This window comes from Sminthopsis crassicaudata, chromosome 4, assembly GCF_048593235.1.
Source record: "Sminthopsis crassicaudata isolate SCR6 chromosome 4, ASM4859323v1, whole genome shotgun sequence".
Lineage (NCBI taxonomy): Eukaryota > Metazoa > Chordata > Mammalia > Dasyuromorphia > Dasyuridae > Sminthopsis > Sminthopsis crassicaudata.
This window is the reverse complement of record NC_133620.1, coordinates 4,379,703-4,399,471: the sequence shown is the minus strand read 5'-3', so window position 1 is coordinate 4,399,471 and position 19,769 is coordinate 4,379,703. Positions and strand designations below refer to the sequence as shown.

Genomic DNA, 19,769 nt, shown 5'->3' with positions numbered 1-19,769 from the left:
GAAGCATTAAGCAGCACTTGGATTGTTTCAGATTAACTGAATGGCTGCTAATAGGAATGCATTTGTACGTGGCCCTCAGGGTGTTTGTTTGTCAGATTAATTTTCGGTTCAAGGTGGTATGGAAAATACATCAGTTGCCATCTGTGGCCAGAAACAAGGAAGTCACGTGACTTGGATGTCTCAGGGAAGACGCCCGTCCTCAAATCTCTCTCACCTGCTCAGTACCCTCCCCTGAGTCGCCAGAGAGGTATTCCTAAAGCACCCAAATCCCAGGGACTCCCTGACCCTTGCAGGACCAAAAATAAACTCAGCTCTTTGACATGGAAAGTGCTCCAAGAACTAACCACAAAGTACTTTTCACCTTTTTGACCTCTTTTCCTTCCCTCTTCAGGCCCTCTGCAGGTCCAGTCAGTCAGGAAGCATTTCCCAAGGGCTAACTATGTGCCAGGACTACAGTGCCCGCTCCTTTCCCACCTCAGTCCCTTTGCACAGGCTGCCCTGCAAGCCTGGAAGGCGTCCCTTCACCTCCACCTCTCAGAATCTCTAATTTTCATTAAAGATCCATCAAAAGCGGTCTTCTACCTTGGACTTGTCTTGATTGTGCCCCTAGCGGTAGCACTTCCTCCTTCTCTCTACCCACAATTATCCTAACTTGTCCTGCATATACTTCTGAGCAGAAGTTTCTCGAGGGCAGGAACGGTTTACTTTTTGTCTCTGTGTCACCAACACCTGCCATGGTTCCAAGCACACAATCGGTGGTTCCTAAACGCTTTTTGATCTTTGATTTATATACAATGATGGTACCACCATTTCCTAAAGTGGAAGAGGACCAAAGGGAATACTTCCATCATTTCTGGCTGTGTGGTTCATTGCAAAATCCTATATCCTAGCTGGAAGGGTCATCTGGCCCCATCTTTCGTGGTGGATCACGTTTAATGACGTTGGAGTAGAATGAAAGAATAACGGAAGACACCCAGCCTGGGATTTGCCTTTCTCTCACCGTCTTTTCTCCCAAGCTCACAGCAAGAGCTCAGAGGAACTGTTAACAGAAGGAAATCTAAGCGAAATCCCTTAATTGACTCCACATAATAGCCATCATTTGTAGGAGAACTTGGATATGAGGACGAGGGAGAAGAAAAAAGGCTCACACGTGGGCTTGATTAAGTAGTCTGCAGATTTAAGGAAGGATTTTTCCGTGACCCAAACAAACAAACCGTAGCATCAGGAAGGAGGAGAAATGGCAGGATATGGCCATTGCCCCATTATTCTGCTCCTACGGCGCCTGTAGTTTTGTTCGGATGGAATGATTGCGGGAGCCGGCACAGTGGTCTGACCTCCCGTTGGGACACGCCGTCCCCCACCTTGGAGTGAGGGAGATAAGAGCGGCCGCTAGAGCCGGTCTGCCTGAGCCTGGGATGTTCAATGGCAAGGAGAATGCTAATGATCCTGCTATTTGCCAGGAGAAAAGGCAGCCAGCCGATTGGTCACCGAACCTGGTCAAAGAGGGAGGATAAACTCAAAGACTGGAAGGGAGCTGGGTCAGTGCTCACGCAGGGGGCTCTCGGGGAGCCCCGCCAGCCTCCTCCCCCTTGTTGTCCGTGTCTGGGGAGGCCCCCCCTCCGAGAGCCCCGTCTCCCAACATCTCTGCCTCATTTCCGTCTGCCCTGCCTCTCTTGACAAAAGATGTCCATTTCCGCCTAATTTAAAATCAAGAAAATGTCTTCCCACCTCCCACCCGTTCTTTAATTTGGGGAAGTCAACAGTTCTGCTCTGACAGGCTGTCCTGAGCCCATCATGGCAGAGCTCCCATCTTCTCGGAGTGCGTTGTTAAACTAACGCTGAAGCGGCCCTGGATGGAACGTGCTATTATCATAAATGCCGCCTTTGAAGAGGAATTTAACTTACTCCAAAGCCTGCCTTATTTACATGGCTTAAGGCAGGCGGGGAAGTTCGGGGCCAACGTATGGGAACGATTATAAGATAAGAGCAGTTTTATTTTTATTTTATGAAAGTCAGAATGCAATTGTACAGAGCCAGAAAAGAAGAAACTTTTTAAAAATACAGGTTTTCTTGCTGTCTTTTGTCTTTTATCCCAGGAACTTCTGTCTCTGCCCTTCCACCTCTTGCAGAACTGAGAGATTCCCTTCTCAACAGCTGGATGGGGACGGTCCCCAGGGTATGTGCTGTTCTCTACCCCTGGCCTCAGCTTGCTTCTGGTTGTTTCTCCCACAGGAAGTTCTGCTGTGAGCCTTTTGGTATAAATGGACTTGAACTTTTTCACTGGGGATGAGTTTGGACCCTAATAAGATGGTAGGATCATGGAGGTAAAGCTAGAAGGGGCCACTAAAACCAAACCCCTCACTTTACAGGGAAGGAAACTGAGTCCAAGAGAGGGTAAGCAGCTTATTCGCCCAAGGTCAAACATCTAGTAACTCGCCGAGGCAGGATTCAAGCTCGGTCTTGACTCCAAAGACAGCACTCCATCAGCTGTCCTGCGCCATTTCTGAAGCACCCAGGTTTCATCAGCCAAGAGTCTACAGCACGCTTGGGCATCCTCCCCAACATGATGCAGGTTTCCTTCCCATCTTATGATAAACAGTAACACTAGGGGGGACCATGAGCTGACTCCTGATGCCTCTGAGTGTTACCCTCTGGGCATGAAAAGCCCAAGCACCTCCATGACTCCCCTGTTAACCCGGCTTTTTCACCTGGGCCTAACTCCCTGTGCCAGGGAGCACCGAGGTAGGCCCACAGAGCACAGGCACCTGCCCCCGAGGGCCCAGCAGAGAAGTCCTTCCCAGTGCTGATTTGCTTTTGGCCCATCACCAAGGCTACACTGAGGGAGCAGGGCTCACCTGTGACCACCTGCCTGATGTAGGACTCATGAGGGGTCCGGAAGACCCTGTCAGGCAGGCTGCTACCAAATCTGAGCCAGGAGCGGCAGACGCTCCCCCTCCGGTGCCCTCCCTGGGCCAGCAGGGCACTGCCTGGCAGCCAATAAATACTTGATGACTGACTGACTGAACTCAGCTCTGCTCCTGCTGGCTCACTCGCCTCTGTTCTTCTCCCTCTTGCTAAGCGCCAACCTTCTGGGAGACGTTCACCTTCCATCAAACCCAGTTTCCCCGGCTTCTTTTTAAGCACAGACATGCGCGTCCCCCGGGGCTGTATTGATTGTTTAAATGGCATGGAAGTTACTTTAAAATATCTTCCAATGAACAGCACAGGGCCACTGTGCTGGGCCAGAGCCATCCAGCAGGAATCCTGGGCTGCAGATCGCTCCCCGGTCGCTCCTTCCAGCACAGAAGGGGTTACCTGATGACCAGAGCCAAGTAGTACTGAGATGGGCCACTAGAGGCCAGGAGAACAGAGGGGAACTGGTGCCAAGTGGCTGATTAGCCAGCTGTGGGGGGCAGGAGCCAGCTGTGGGGGGCAGGAGCCAGCTGTCGGGGGCAGGAGCCAGCTGTCGGGGGCAGGGGCCAGCTGTCGGGGGCAGGGGCCAGCTAGGGCTCTCCCAGGCCCAGGGAAGGTGCTCTAATTAAGGGCAGTTTTGTAGCCCAGCCCAAAGGGATGAGGTGATGTCAGCAGCCCAAGTTCCCTTCCAGGTTCAGCTTGAGTGACATCTAGAAAAGATCTCTTGATCCCCCCAGATGGGTCCCTCCTAAAATATTGCTCAGTATTAATTTTGTATGGATGTTTTATCCTAGGGATGTACATGAATGCATGCATCCATCCATAAATGGGGGTGAATAGCTATTATCTCCTCCCAGATGGAGGGAAGGAACCGGCTCATTTTTAATTTTCTTTACTCAAGGCTAAGCATAGGATCTAGCATATGGTAGGTGCATAATAATTGCACATTGAAGGAATGAAGACTGGTAACTGCTGGATTTGTGTTCCTTCTTGTTCCTTCACCCATTGTTAGGTTCTTACTAGGTGCTAGTTGGTACTTAACAATCCATGATGTCCACACAAGGGCAGAAATGAACAATGAGCTTTGTCCAATGTAAGAAAGGGGAGCTAGGACTCAAAGGTGTGCAGGAAACGACAAAGAAGTCTTTCTGACCCAAGGCCTGGCGTTTCTGTGTTCACAGAATCCTAGAGAAGCACCGCCTTCAAACGAGCAAAAGTGAGTGTCAGCCGGAAGCGAGCTGAGGGGAGCCGGCTGGCTCGGAGCCCCCAGCCAGTCACTCAGGAGTTCTGTAAGCAAAAGAGAGGCGGGATGATCATTGTGGAATGAGGTACCCCAGGCGGGGAGCTGCTCCTTCTTGGTGAGGGAACACTGCCCTTTTGCCCAGAGATGGCACTGGATGGCAAGCTCTGGCAGTGCCGTGTCAGCCACATCATCGGTGTCCTGCCAAGTAAGTGAGCTCGGCCACAGCATCCAAGGGATTAGACTGACTCCCAAACTGAAGGTCGACAGAGCCGCTGTGCCACCTCATTGCTGTGAAACCCGGACAGACCTGAGCGCCAAGCCACAAACCGAGTCCCTTCCCCTTGAATTGTCCTAGGAAGATTCTGAAGATCCCCTGGAAGCATAAGATACTAGACACCGAGGTGCATTCTGGACCTAAACTGTCAAGCATTTAAAGGCTGCTGTGGAGAGCACAGCTCCATCGGGCTGGCCACATTGCTCAAATGGCCAATGTATGCTTGTCCCAAAGAGTATTTTATGGAGAACTCGCAAGCGCCACACGGTGGTGAGAACAAGCAACACGAGGGCATCCTCAAGGTCCCTCGGAAGAACTTTAGAATTGATTTATGACATGGGGCCTCCCAGCCTGGCGGGCCTGCATCAGAGAAGGGGCCGGGCTCTAGGAGCAAAGCAGCATTGAATTAGCTCAAAGGAAACACGAGAATCCACCCCAAATGTTCATGGGGACTATTTGAGTCTGACCTGGGGCAGAGCGTCCCGAGCCCATGTTGGTGTGATCAGCCCCTGTCAGACACACTGGGACTCGTCTCTAACACAGTGACATCGTTTTGGTCCCTGTGAAGAACGAAGGACAACTAAGGACCAGAAGGCCTCTCAAACTCAGATTCTGTGAACCTTTATTAAGAAGCTATTCAAGTCCAGATACTAAGAGGGAGAAATGCTTTTTAAAATGGTCTCTATTGATATAAACAATTTTCAGAGAAAGAAATTAAAACCATTTCTATTCTTATGAAAAAATGCTTTATGTCACTATTGATCAAAGAAATGCAAATTAGGACAACTCTGAGGTACCACTACACCCCTGTCAGATTGGCTAAAATGACAGAAAAAAATAATGACAAATGTGGGAAAACCGGGTTACTGATGCATTGTTGGTGGACCTGTGAACAGATCCAACCACTCTGGAGAGCAGTTTGGAATATGCCCAAAGGGCCATCAAAGTGGGCACACCCTTTGACCAGCAGTGACTGAGTCTGTATCCCAAAGAGATCATCAAAAAGGACAAAGACCAAATGTTTGTGGCAGCCCTTCTTGAAGTGGCAAGGAACTGGAAACGGAGTGGATGCCAGCAGCTGGAGAATGGCCGAATAAACTGGAATGTGAATGTTATGGAATATTATTGTTCTGTAAGAAATGTCCAGCAGGAGGAGTGCAGAGAAGCTGGAGAGACTTACATCAACTGATGCTGAGTGAAATGAGCAGAACCAGGAGAACGTTGTACACAGCAACAGCAAGATTATATGAAGATCAAGTCTGATGGACGTGGCTCTTTTTAACAGCAAGATGATTCAGGCCAGTTCCAATGGACTGGGGATCGAGAGCCACCTGCCTCCAGGAGGGGACTGTGGGGACTGAGTGTGGCTCACAATACAGTATTTTAACTTTTTTGTTGTAGTTTGCTTGCATTTTGTTTTCTTTCTTATTTTCTTCCTTTTGATCTAATTTTTCTCGTGCAGCAAGAGAATTGTGGAAATATGGATACATGTTTAATATATATTGCATTATTTGCTGCTTAGGGTCAGGGTAGAGGGAAAGGGAGGGAGAAAAAAATTGGAATGCAAAGTTGTGCAAGGGTGAATATTGAAAACTATGCACATATTTTGAAAATAAAAAGCTTTTTAAAAAATGGTCCCTATACCTGTATGTGCCAAAATGTTTGTGGCAGCTCTTTTTGTTGTAGCCAGAAACTGGAAGATGAATGGATGTCCATCAGTTGGAGAATGGTTGGGTAAATTGTGGTATATGAAGGTTATGGAATATTATTGCTCTGTAAGAAATGATCAGCAGGAGGAATACAGAGAGGCCTGGAGAGACTTAAATCAACTGATGCTGAGTGAAATGAGCAGAACCAGAAGATCACTGTACACTTCAACAACAATACTGTATGAGGATGTATTCTGATGGACGTGGAAATCTTCAACATAAAGAAGATCCAACTCACTTCCAGTTGATCAATGATGGACAGAAACAACTGTACCCAGAGACAGAACACTGGGAAATGAGTGTAAACTGTGAGCACTACTTTCTATCTACCCAGGTTACTTATACCTTCAGAATCTAATACTTAATGTGCAACAAGAAAATGGGATTTACACACATATATTGTGTCTAGGTTATACTGTAACACATGTAAAATGTATGGGATTACCTGCCATCGGGGGGAGGGAGTGGAGGGAGGAAGGGGATAATTTGGAAAAATGAATAAAAAAAAATGGTCCCTATCTTGAAGAGCTTCTACTTTACTTGGGTGCAAGGGCGAGACTACATCAATCTGTCGCATCCAACGGAAGCCTAGAGCCGTTTCTGAATGGTAGAGCAGCCCCAAAGAGAGGAAGGGAGCAAGAAGGCTCCGCTATACAAGGACATGAAGGTCAGGACTGGAACAGGTAAAGAGGAGGAAAGAATCATCCCATGTAAAGGGAAAGGCCTGGAAGAGAGAAAATGTCCCTGAGGTACTAGGGAGCCACTGATGTATCTTAGGCAGGAGTACAGCATGTTAAGAAGTCCAACACATGGCATGATAGCTGTGGTGAGTTAGGGACAGAAGCAATCTCGAGCAAGAAGACCACTTAGGAGATGATTCTCAGGGTCTATTGGTTGTATAGAGTCTACAAGCAAGAGAGGAGAGAATCTGGGACTAGGGAGGGAACAATGAGAATGCTGAAAGGGGCAGAGCTGATAGGGAGGCGGGCTTGAAGATGGCTGAGGGAAAACACTTATGTGGCCAAATTGGGGTTCAAATGACCACAAAAGGCTCTGTTTGGCACTCAAAGTCTGCATGAGCAAGGAGTTTCTCCTTTCCAGTCCGGTCCCATTGGTCCCCTGGCTCTTCCTCCCTCCATTTTGGTGGGACATGCCCTCTGGCTTCCCCCTCATGTCTGGAGTGCTCCCTGTCCTCCTCCTGACTTCCCCAGCTTCCTTCAAGCACTAGCTACCATCCAATTTTCTTAATTCCAGTGCCTTCCCTCTGAGATTCCCTCCAATTTATTTAAAATATCTCTGGTTTGCCTTCCCCATTACCCTGTGAGCTCCTGCAGACCAGGGGCCATCTTTGACTTTCTTCATCCCCCCAGCACTTAGCACATTCCCTGGCACTTAGTAAATGCTTGTTTGCTAGCTGAGCATAAACCCGGAAAGTCCAAGAGCTCGAAAGAACCAGCGGATCCAAGGAGATGAGACAGAGGGGCGACCGCCGAGGATGCAGATGGGGAGCCTGCTGGAGGAGCACACAGTGGAGGCGATGCTCAGCCAGAGCCAGGAAGACCTGGATCCAAGTTTCACCTCTGGCACCTAGTTCTTAGTGCCACACATAATTTCTCTCCCCCAAACTGGGTTCCTGGAGCAACAGAGCTCGTGCCCACATCTGGCTCTGTCAGACCATGCTGGCGTGTCCTAAGCTGCCAGGGCCGTGCCATCCCGAGGCTCCCGACTCAAATAGAGACCTCGAGCAATATCATTAAGCATCTAGTAAGCCCCTCCTGGGTGCCAGATAGCGGGCCACTTGAGGGAAGCTGGATGCTTTCAGATCTTGGTAACCCTCTAAATGAGTTGTGATCTACGGCCTCCTTCCTGAAAGACATTTTTCATCGAGTACATTCTGAATTCTATAAATATACCTTGACGCTTGCTTAACATAAGGGTTCCCATTGCTAATGTGTTTCAAATTGAGTTCATACTGTTGTAGTTGAAATTTGCAGCCTTCATTATTTTCCCAGCTCTCTCTGCGGGTGCAAAGGGGAGTGTTTCTAACGATTCCTTCTGATTACCTGCTGGTGACACACTGCAGGCAGAGTCACATGGATTCTGGGAACAACATCTGACAGGCCGCTAATGGGCCTCGATTGGATAAATATCGCTGAGGCGAGCTGAAAAGTTGTGCTTGCCACCCAAGAAAAATGGCAGGCAGGAGAGCCAAGAGGTGGCTGCCTGGTGCCTTCCTTCCTCCAGAAGCTCCCCACCCCATACACAGAGCACCGATGGGTCTCCTGATCTGCCATCAGACTGACCGGTTAGAATTGGAAGGGGCCCCCAAGGCCCATCCACACAGCCCATAACTGTCCGAGAGCCAGAGTGCATCATAAAAGGGGACCTCGAGGGTGCCTCGGGGTTACGGGTGAGGAAACTGGGACAGGAAGGGGACGAGATTTCAGGTGTACGAAGCAGACTTAAACCCACAGCTTCCTGACTACACAACAGCCTTTATAGTTGTGGGGTCCCGTGCTTGAATGGAATCAGAAAGTCACAAGCTACAATCCTCACTCGAATACTTACTAAATGTGTAGGCGAGTGCATCACACTTTTCTCCACTTTAATTTACATGTATATAAAATGGGAATAATAAAAGTACCTACCTCACAATTGTTCCAAGGATTAAATGGCATAAAGTGTAAATGTTAAAGGCCGAAATAATTGCTAGCTAGGTAGTTAACTAGTAGTAGTAGCAGTAGCAGTAGGAGTAACAGCAGCAGTAGGAGGGGGAGTAACAGTAGCAGTAGGAGGAGGAGTAACAGAAACAGTAGGAGTAAGAGGAGTAATAATAGCATTAATGGTAGTAGTAGCTGGAGGAGGAGGAGGAGGAGGAGTAATAGGTGGAGGAGTAACAGTAGCAGTAGGAGTAGGAGGAGTAATAATAGCATTTATAGTAGGAATAGGAGTAGTAAAAGTAGCAATAAGAGTAAGAATAACAGTAGGAGAAGGAGGAGTAATAATAATAGCATTAAGAGTAGGAGTAGGAGTAGTAGAGTAGTAAAAGTAGCAATAAGAATAAGAATAACAGTAAGAGAAGGAGGAGTAATAATAGCATTTATAGTAGGAATAGTAGTAGAGTAATAAAAGTAGCAATAAGAGTAAGAATAACAGTAGGAGAAGGAGGAGTAATAATAGTATTAATAGTAGGATTAGTAATAGTAGCAGTAGATGTAGGAATAACAGTAGCAGTAGTAGGAATAATAATAGCATTAATAGTAGTAGTAGTAGTAGTAGTAGTAGTAGTAGTAGTAGTAGTGGTAGTAGTAGTAGTAGTAGTAGTAATAGTAGTAGTAGTGGCAGTAGTAGTAGCAGTAGGTGTAGGAATAACAGTAGCAGTAGGAGAAGGAGGAGTAATAATAGCATTAATAGTAGGTTTAGCAGGAGAAGGAGTAGTAATAGTAGCAGTAGGTGTAGGAATAACAGTAGCAGTAGGAGAAGGAGTAATAATAGCATTAATAGTAGGAGGAGTAATAGTAGCAGTAGATATAGAAGTAATAGTAGCAGTAGCAGGAATAATAATAGCATTAATAGTAGGTTTAAAAAAATAGTAGGTTTAGCAGGAGAAGGAGTAGTAATAGTAGCAGTAGGTGTAGGAATAACAGTAGCAGTAGCAGTAGTAGGAATAATAATAGCATTAATAGTAGTAGTAGTAGTAGTAGTAGTAGTAGTAGTAGTAGTAGTAGTAGTAGTAGTAATAGTAGTAGTAGTAGCAGTAATAGTAACAGTAGGTGTAGGAATAACAGTAGCAGTAGGAGAAGGAGGAGTAATAATAGCATTAATAGTAGGTTTAGCAGGAGAAGGAGTAGTAATAGTAGCAGTAGGTGTAGGAATAACAGTAGCAGTAGGAGAAGGAGTAATAATAGCATTAATAGTAGGAGGAGTAATAGTAGCAGTAGATATAGAAGTAATAGTAGCAGTAGCAGGAATAATAATAGCATTAATAGTAGGTTTAGCAGGAGAAGGAGTAGTAATAGTAGCAGTAAGTGTAGGAATAACAGGAGGAAGAGGAGCAGCAGGAGGAGGAGTAATAGCAGCAGTAGTAGAAATGATGTCATACCTGTTCTGATCTGTAAGAATCTAAAGCTGCTCATCTTGCTATTCCGATAGCTGAAATTTTGAGTCGGTTTCCCCCATCATCTCTTGCTTCACCTGTCTCCAGCTCCCCCTATTGCTCCTTGTCCTAATCCCTTCTCCACGTGCTAGGTTATCAAATCGTTGACTCAACTTTGCACTTTTATCCCCTCTGTCTAGCCTCTAGCTGGTCTCCCATCCCACTCTACATTCTACATTTCAAAGTATTCTGTTTCCTGTTCTCATCCCACCAGTCTTCATGCCTTTGCTAATGCTATTGCCCAGGGTTATAAAATAGAGCAACTTCCTATCCCTCCCATCTCTACCTACCGAAGTGCATCCCTTGACTCAAATTTATAAACCTGCTTTCTAAATATTTTATATCCTACATAGAATCATCTTTCCATCTGCCAATTAATACATTTATTTACCAACAGGCAAACTGTCTTTTCTCTTATCCAGAAAAGCATTTAAGGCCACAGAACATTTAATACATTCATTTTACACCTATCAGATTGACTGATTGATTTTCAAAAGTATAGGTTTCTTATCAGTGACTTCAGATAGATAGAATAAACTAAGGCCTGTCAAAGGAGATAACTTCTGCTCCCTTTTCCAGCATTTCAGAGTTATGAAAACAATGACTCTCTTTGAAAGGATGTGGGCATTTCAGGCAGTCTGAGATCATCCCCATTACAGATGAGCACTTTCTGCATGTGGACTACAACAAGTCCACATCTGTCTTCCCATGGTGATAAGAGGTCATTCTCTAATAGCTAAGTGGACAAAGGAGGCGAACCAACAATTTTGAGAAGAACAAAGGAATATGATCAATAACCATTGAATTCTAAATCTCTGATTATTTTTAAGCACCTACTAAGAGCCAGGAACTGAGCTGGGGGTAGCATATGCTGAGGGCATCATGAGGAGGTGTGGGGCTGAATGGGGAAGCTCCCAGATGAGGAAGCCACCTCTACAAATGCAGAGCAGCAACTTTTCTCTAACATATTCCACATCACTAATAATAAAAGGAATGTTAATAGAATTACCTCTGAGACTTTACCTCCCTACAAATTGAAATAAATAACTTTTTAAGTCAATGTGGAGGGGCTTTTGGAAGACAGGCAAGCACTTGGTGTGTGGGAACTGGTTTAATTATGCTGAAAAGTAATTTGGAATTACTTGAGAAATGCCAGTCAACTCTTCAAACCATATGGCCCAATGATTCCCTTACTTGGCATATACCCCAAAGAAGTGAGAAATAAAGAAGACAGAAATAAGGTCCCATGTATAAACTATATGGAGTAGCAAAAGAGTCAGTATTTGTTGATGGAGGAATAGCTAGTAGGGGTATTGAGAGAGAAATATGGCACATGAATGTAATAAAATATGATTATACAGTAAGGAATAATGATTATAAGGAATCCAGAAAAAAATGGAAAGACATAAATAAATTAATTAAGAATCAAAAAAATAAAATCAACACCAAAAAAAATCTACTATGACCACAATAAGGTAAATGGGGACATTATGAAACAGCTGAATTCAAAGCAAATGCAATGTTTCTGTTAACATTGGATCTAGATGATCAAGTACGCCTGATAAAGGTCAATGGGGAAGGCCAATGAGGAAGGAATGAGACACAGAGAGGCAAAATCAATGTTTTGGAAAGTTTTACCAACTATTTTGAGTTATTCTTATTGTTTCTAATAAAGGATTTCTTAGGGGATTATTGTGATGAAACTACAATATAAAAAAAAGAAAATATATTCATAAAACCCTAAAAACATAAAAACAACAGTTGGAAAACAATTACTATGATTCACATTTATCTTTCATGACCAAAACAATATGAACGTATCAAAATTCAGAAAAAAAAGTCTTTAATTAAATACAAGACACATTTATGCTTAAAAAATAAAACTATAAAAGGGAAACAAAACCTAGGAAAGCCATTTAAGAGCTAGGATTATTTATGATAGAGCATCACTAGAAACTTTCCCCATAAAACTTAAATATAAGGTCAATAGGAATATTCTTTGCATAGTTTTTAAAATGTTATTGACATTTTAGAACAACGAGAGACCAAGAGAAAGATGTGAAATGCATAAAATCAGCAAAGAGAGAAAAATATCCTTTTTTGCTGATATGACAAATTACTTAGAAAATCCTAGTGAATCAGCAAAGAAACTAAATGGGACAATTTAGCTCAGCACAACAGCATGGTACAAAATAAATCTACAAAAATCAAGCATTTCCATATAGCAGTGCCACCAGACCCAAAAGAAATGAGAACATTTATCCTAAACAATTTCAAAAAGCCAGAAATGAGTCACAATGCTAGGAAGTCTTCAAAATTAACAAAAAATATCAACATAAGGCAATCTTCACTGAAACAAAGACTGATAATTAAAGATATATACGTTATTCACTTCTACACAGTGCCAAGATAATAAAAATAATGATCAAGTCAAATAACATGTATAAAGCCTTAAAGCATATATAAATACTAGCTGTTATTGGTAATGTTATGCCATCTAAATTAATTCAAAGATTCAGTGTTATGCTATCCAAACTATCAAAGGTTTGCTTTATAATACTAAACACAATAAAATAATTTGGGGAGGGAATAAGATCTAAAATCTCAAAGTAAATGATGTAAAAAGTAGAAATGAAAGGATAATAACATTTCTAGACCTTAAACTATACTATAAACCTGTATTGATCAAAACTGCTTGATAATGGTCAAACAATAGAAAAGCAGATTTCGTGGAATAGACTCGATAACAATGAGTCAGAAACAATTTAATTTAATGACACTTTGTTCAAAAATCAGAGACCTGGGAAACAGTCTGGTAGAAATCAAGTTTAGAGAAATATTACTAAACTTAATAAACAAGAATTAGAAATGATCAAATTTAGAAGGCCAGGTTACGGTAAGCCAAGAACATAAACTATCTAAGGAAGGATTCATGGATTCAACAAAAAGAGCTGAAATGTAATTTTTTTAAGAAAAGATTTAGACAAGCATCTTATATCATATAACACAATAAGTTACAAATGGTTCTATGTGTGATGCAAATAGAAAAAGTCATATCGTATGGAGTATTTTTAATATTTATGGCTGGGCAGAAGTCCCAACTAAATAAGATATGATGGTGAATATAAAAGAGAAAGCAAATTTTTTTCAGTTACACAAAATTGAAAAGCTTCCTTTAAAAAATGATGGGTTTAATATAGGATAAAAACTGTTAATTTTTAAAAATTATCAAATATATGTCATAGAGGTTTATATATTCCATTTGTTTGGTTATACAAACATATGTGTGTATTTGTACAAATATTTATATTTGGGGCATAGGATGTTCAGGAAAGACGAGTATGTTTGGTGTGAGGGTTACTGCTTTCTGAGGTCCCACCAAACTCTCACCAGTGGTGACAAGAAGCTGTAGCTTGCACAGTGACCAGTTGGGCTCGACCAGGTTGAGGGTAACTGAGGAGTCTTAGACTTGTCTGGGAGTTAGTTGGGGGTCTACTCCAACCATGTGAAGACTTCCCTGGTCGAATGAGCAGAACAATTTATTCCAATGGTCACGAGGGTAGCTGAAAGTGGGTAATGGGGAATACTTAGAACATGGTTAAACAGCAAGGTCATTCACTTCCTCCTGAACCATCATCAGGCATCTTGACTTGTGTGCCACCGTAATTTTCTGTCTCTAGAAGTTTGCACAATTCTGCCTTATTTAAGCCCAATTTGCACATCATCCATACCGTTTCGTGATCTTTCCCTGCCTCAAAGTCCTGTGACAAGTCACAAAGCAGTGGGGGCACGTGCCCTGGGAGCTGGCGTCACCACCTCGCCTGACCTGTACTTGAGTTCCTGACTCATCGTGACCTGATCAGCACCAGTTGGACACACTCTACCTTGACCTTAACATGGCAATGTGATTTTAGTCCTCTTAGAATGAAAGAGCACAAGCAATCTATCTCTGAATTAACTATCTGCATCCCTGGAATTAACTATTAGCTACATTAACTATTACATCCCTTGTATTAACGATCTACATCACTGGAATTTAGGGACTTTGTGACATATTTGCTATTACTTCTTTCGTGTATGTGCGTGTGCCTGGGTAGGAGCCATTTCCTGAAAGGCAAGTGGTCAAAAGCTGTAAACAAATGGTTCTTAAAATAAGGATTGAACATTCTAAATCACATGGAAGATTGCCCTAAATCACTAATAATGAGAAAGGCAAATTAAAACAACTCTGAGGTTTCGTTTTACGTCTAGCCAACTGGTAGAGATGACAAATGATGAAAAATGATGTGGGAAGGCTGTGGGAAGATGGGGAAAGTAATCCACCGTTGATGGAACTCTGGATTGCTCCAAACATTCTGGGACCAAACAAGGAAGCCGTTTCTGCTTGGTGCAGAGACCGCACTGGTAGGCATGTGCCGGAGTCCCAATGTATAAGAAAGGCCCTAGGAACAATGTTCACAGTAGCACTTTGGGGTGGAAGCAAAGGACTGGAAACAAAGGGATGTCCCTTGGTGGGAGTGGCCCAATGGACTGTGCTCTATAAAAGCAAAGTCATATTGGGATGTCGTTAGGAAATGATTCCAAGACTCATTCAAGACTCTCTGAAGTGCAGTAAACGGAAACAGGAAAGCGTGTGCAATGACTACAACTGTGGAAGTGCAAAGAGCAACCCAAGCTTCACAGGGCCTGGGGTGGGGGTGGGAAGGGCCATCAAAAGCCAGGCACTCTAAGCCCCTTATTACCAGTGAGAAATGCAAGTGCCCAGAAGTTCAATGGCACACATGTGGTAAGGGGAGAGGCGGCGCTGGAATTCAGGGCCTCGGCCTCTGTCCCGCACAACATCCTCTCCAGCAAACTCCACAGTGACGGATGTCCAGCAAAATGCCCCGTCTTCACCACAGTGAAGAGATGAGGAAATGTGCTTCTCCCCTCACTAAGGAGGCGGGGGGCTGTGGGTTTGCAATGGTACATACACCATTGTACTTAATACCTCTTTTCCTTTGCTTTCTTTCTCTGTTATAGGGAAAGGGTCCCATGAGGGAAGGAGAGGGAAATGACTGCAATATAAAATATAGAAATGACTGCAATATAAAAAGTAAAAATGCTTTTAAAGCCTGCAGAAATAATGGATATAGCTCCAGAACCCTGTGATTCACACCAAGTTGTACTAATGAGGATAAACTGTCTCTTTAATTCTGCAGCAGCAGCATCTTGCGGTCACACGGCACCAGAAGAGTGGAAATCCCGGGCGCTTCACGCCTCAGGAGCCCAGCACTGCGCACTGCCGGTCCTGACGCTTTCTGGGTCACCTTGAGAAAACCAGCCACCCCCGTGTTCCGACGCCCCGTCGCGGGAAGGACGGAGCAGGCAGGACGCCGGCCAGCACACCCAAGCGTGATGACAGAAAGCCCTTTAAATAGAGAGAGGCCCGGCATGTGTCTCCTTGGGCAAACAGCCTCGAGATCCATCACCCTGATGGATGCCCGTCTCCTTCCCAGGCCGGGAGCTGCAGCTGTCTGGGAGAGACCCCCCGCCCGCCACCTCCTCCATAGCTCCCTTACTGAAGGAGCTAATTATGCAGGACCATAATCTTACCAGTACGGATCGGCCCACTGAGGCCCGCTGAGGCCCTCTGGCTTATCCTTCAATCAATCAGCTCCTTGGCATTTTTTCTGAGCACTAACTAGCCCCTTACTAGTACTGGTAAGCCCTAGTTACCCTTGTGGTAACTAACTACAAACCACCCTTTGGGGCTCTGGGGCTCCAAAGACAAAGCATCCCTCCCTTCAAGGAGCTTATATTCTGCCCTTTCCCACGGACTCTCCCTTCCCCCTTGGCGCGGCCGGCATCGCCCCAGGACCCCGGCCGTCCCCCGTGCCCGTCACGGCAGCGATGACTTTGTCCTCCTTCCACAAGCCTCCCCCCTTCCCGCCGGATGCCCCCGATGGAAATGTTGCGGGTTAGAGCGGCCTTCATCAATTATGGCAGCGCGATCAAATTAGAAAACCATCCACCACTCCCCGACTCACGGCCACATCTTAAAACCTGAACTTACACAAACGGGATTGCACCCTGGGGAATTTCCCTCCGGTCGTAACTCTTCCTCCGACTGCCCCCACCGGAAACTGCATCTGTGAGTAATCCCAGAATACCAAGGGCTGGGATTCGTGGCACCTCGAGGTTTCCGAAGTACTTTGTGCACGTTATCTCCTCGGATCATCACAACGTGGAGAGGCGGGTGCTAGTCCTAGCTCTGTTTTGTGGTGGAGGAAACGGAGGCAAACAAAGCCTAAGCGGCTGCCCGGTCAGCAGGTGGCCCGGGCCATGGTGGAATCCAGTCTTTCTGGCACTGAGCGCTCTCCGCGTAGGGCAGCAGGGGTAAAGGATGCCCAGAGAATGCCCCTTCAAGGTAACAGGGCCCGTGCTAGCTACAGGCCAGACTGTCCCACTCATCCCCCAAGGCAGAAAACATGGCCAGTCTCACAATCACCGACAAACTAACCGCTCCATCTCCGTCCCGGGGTTCTCGCACTCTGGCCTGACGGGCTCTCCCGGGCTTGGGACTCCCCAAGGAGGTGAAATACACTTGTGTGGTTGGCCGGGCGGCCCCGGGCATTCTGCTGAGCCGTCCCTCTCAGGCCGTTCTCCCAGCTTGGATTCTCCAAGAGGGGAGCAGTCACGGGGGCTCAACGAGCCGCTGTTTCGTCGGGGCCTGCGTCGTCCGAATAACTCGTGGGAAGCCCAGGGGGCTTTCACGCCCTCGTCAGGGCTCAGCCTGGCAAGTCTGTGGGGACCCTCAGCTCGGGGACCCCCTGCTGCCTCCCGAAGGCCACATTCTGGGCGTCCCCAGAGAGAATGCCCGCGCCTGAAGTTCCTGCTTCTGTGAGGAGACTGGATTCTGCAACCTGATGCACCCAGGAAGCGCCCTTCTCCCGGAGTGGGAACTCCCGGAGACTCGGGCGCTGGTGGCCTCTCTGGGGCTGCTGCCACCTGGGAAATGGCCCTTCTTGCTGTTCCAAGCTCCACCTCTCTCTCAGCTCCAGTAACCTCTCCAGAGCGCGGGCTGAGCCACGGGGTCCGGGGACGGGGAGCCATCCGCCTCTCCCTCCCCAAGCTCGCGGTCCGGATGTTCTGTGGAGTCCAGAACCCCCAGTAGCCCCCGCTGCCTCGGCTGCTCCTCTCTGTGCTGGGATGGCCGGCCAGAGCGGCCGGAGAGGCCCCGTGGCGTCTCACACTGGGGGTGGAGGCCACATTTCTACCACATTCTCTCACCCGAGCCAGCTTTTGGGGTGTGTCTGCATGTGCTGCCTTAGGGAGAGCCCATTTTTACTACGGGAGAGCCAAGCTCCTTCCTTCACTGTTGCCATAGATACGATGCAAGGGGCTGCACTGTGGCAGCGAGAGCTCCTTCAGCGCCCGGTTAGAATCGCACGCCCTGGCTCCGGAGACCTGGGGGCTCCAGCATGCTCTGCTTCTGCTTGGCTCCGTCTGCGCAGGGCCGCCCTGACACCAGAGGAGCTAGGAGGAGACCCCCGCCCAGGCCCTGACATCCCGGAGCAGCGCAAGGGGCTCCTTATCCAAGCTGGGGTAGGCGCCTGCAGAGCCTCGCTCTGGAAAATGTCTCCCCCCCGCCCCAAATGAAGAGGTGACGACCTCCCATCCTCGCTGAGCATGCTTTAACACAAACATCTGTGCAGTTTATTCCCTTCTCTCTGGCAGTTGTCAGGGCTCTCCATCACACACACCCCCCCTCCCGAGCCCCGGCCTGTTGTCTGGGACCAGGGGAGACCTCGTTCTCTGGGACACGTCCTGCGCTGCTCCCGAGCCGGTTTTTGGTAAAGGAAAGAGGGACTCTCCGGCCTTCCACATGAGAGCCCTGCTGGGGGCGTCAGAAACGCACCGGGCGGCGTCCTGGAAAGGAGATAGCGGGGGGCACGGCGGCCGCTGGCGGCCCCGGTATCTGCCTCTCGGGCCTTCAGCACCTTCACAGGATTCCGAGGTAATAAATAATACGTGCGGCAGTGACAACTAACACTTAGACAGCACCTACTGTGTGCTAAGCAGCGGCCCAGCATTGTGCAAGTGTTACTTGTCTCACAATCACCGTGGCAAGTAGATGCTATTATTGCTCCCATCTAACTGATGAAGAAACTGAGGCAGACATAGAAAGTGACTTGTTTGGAATCATGCAACACGCGTCTGAACGCATCTTCCTGTGGCCAAGTCCGGCAATCTAACACCACCTAGCTGCCTAACTGTGTATCACTGGAGAGAGAGAGAGAGAGACAGGAAAGAGGGGGAGAGGAGAGAGAGAGAGAGAGAGAGAGAGAGAGAGAGAGAGAGAGAGAGAGAGAGAGACAGAAAGAGAGAGAGAGAGAAAGAGAGAGAGAGAGAGAGAGGGAGAGAGACAGAGAGAGAGAGACAGAGAGAGAGAGAGACAGAGAGAGACAGAGACAGAGAGAGACAGAGACAGAGAGAGACAGAGAAAGAATCAGAGACAGAGACAGAGAGACAGATAGAGAGAGAGAGACAGAGACAGAGACAGAGACAGAGAGACAGAGAGAGACAGAGACAGAGAGAGAGACAGAGACAGAGAGAGAGAGAGACAGAGAGAGACAGAGACAGAGAGAGAGACAGAGACAGAGAGAGAGAGAGAGAGGGAGATGAGAGAGAGAGAGGAGAGAGAGAGAGAGGGGGGGGGGGGCGAGGGGGGAGGAGAATGTTTATTGAATTGAAGTGGAATGGCCCTGTGGCCCTCTGCATGGGGTGTGAGTGACCCAAGAGAAAGCTCACCACCTGTCGAGGTTCTCCATGCTCGGAGCAGCCCCCGACGCTGAGGAACCAGGACAGAGCTTGGGCGGACCGCGTTGGGTCGGGTCGGGGGGAGGGATGAGGCCAGAGGAAAGATGGGCTTTGTTTCTGAACTCTTACCTCCTGCGTCTTCACGTGGACGTAGCCGTAGTGAGTCCTGAGGGGCCGCCGATGGGCGGAGAATGGGAACCACCTGGCCCCGGATCCACTTCATGGAAGAGGCGGGCGGTGAGCAGGAAAAGGAAGGCCACCAAGAATCCCAGGGCAATCACAGACTTCCTCTGGAAATTCAAAAATAAAGAAGGTGGAATCAATGATAACAATTGTCTGGCTGTCTGGCTGTGTGTAAAAATGTGTGTGTGAGTCCGTGTGGGTGCCCGTGTGCACACTGTGAGAACACGTGCACGTGGGGGTGCACGTGGGTGCTGTGCGTGAGCGCACTGTGCGTGCGTGTGGATGTGTGCAGGCATGTCTACACGCATGTGTGAGGAAAGGCTGGATTGCAAGGTGTCGTGACCTTGGGGTTTGGGAAGCACTTTACTTCCATGCACTTGGCGCCACTTCACGAGCAGCCTGGGAAGTCGGGCCATTTTTACCCCCACTCAGGGTTTTGTGAGTGATGGACGGGGGCCCCCTCCAGCTCAGGGCTCTGTGAACTTTCCG

General features: G+C 47.1%; 1 protein-coding gene across 2 annotated transcripts in view; it reads right to left on the bottom strand.

Annotated features, from left to right (window-relative positions):
• The window catches only part of ST6GALNAC3 (ST6 N-acetylgalactosaminide alpha-2,6-sialyltransferase 3), a 460,411-nt gene extending 441,107 nt beyond the window's left edge, over window positions 1–19,304 (bottom strand). For both annotated transcript variants that reach the window (XM_074265593.1, XM_074265592.1), the window contains exon 1: window positions 19,227–19,304. The gene's annotated coding sequence lies outside the window, so the exon portion shown is untranslated. The remainder of the gene's footprint in view (window positions 1–19,226) is intronic.
• Between the last annotated feature and the right edge of the window lie 465 nt (window positions 19,305–19,769).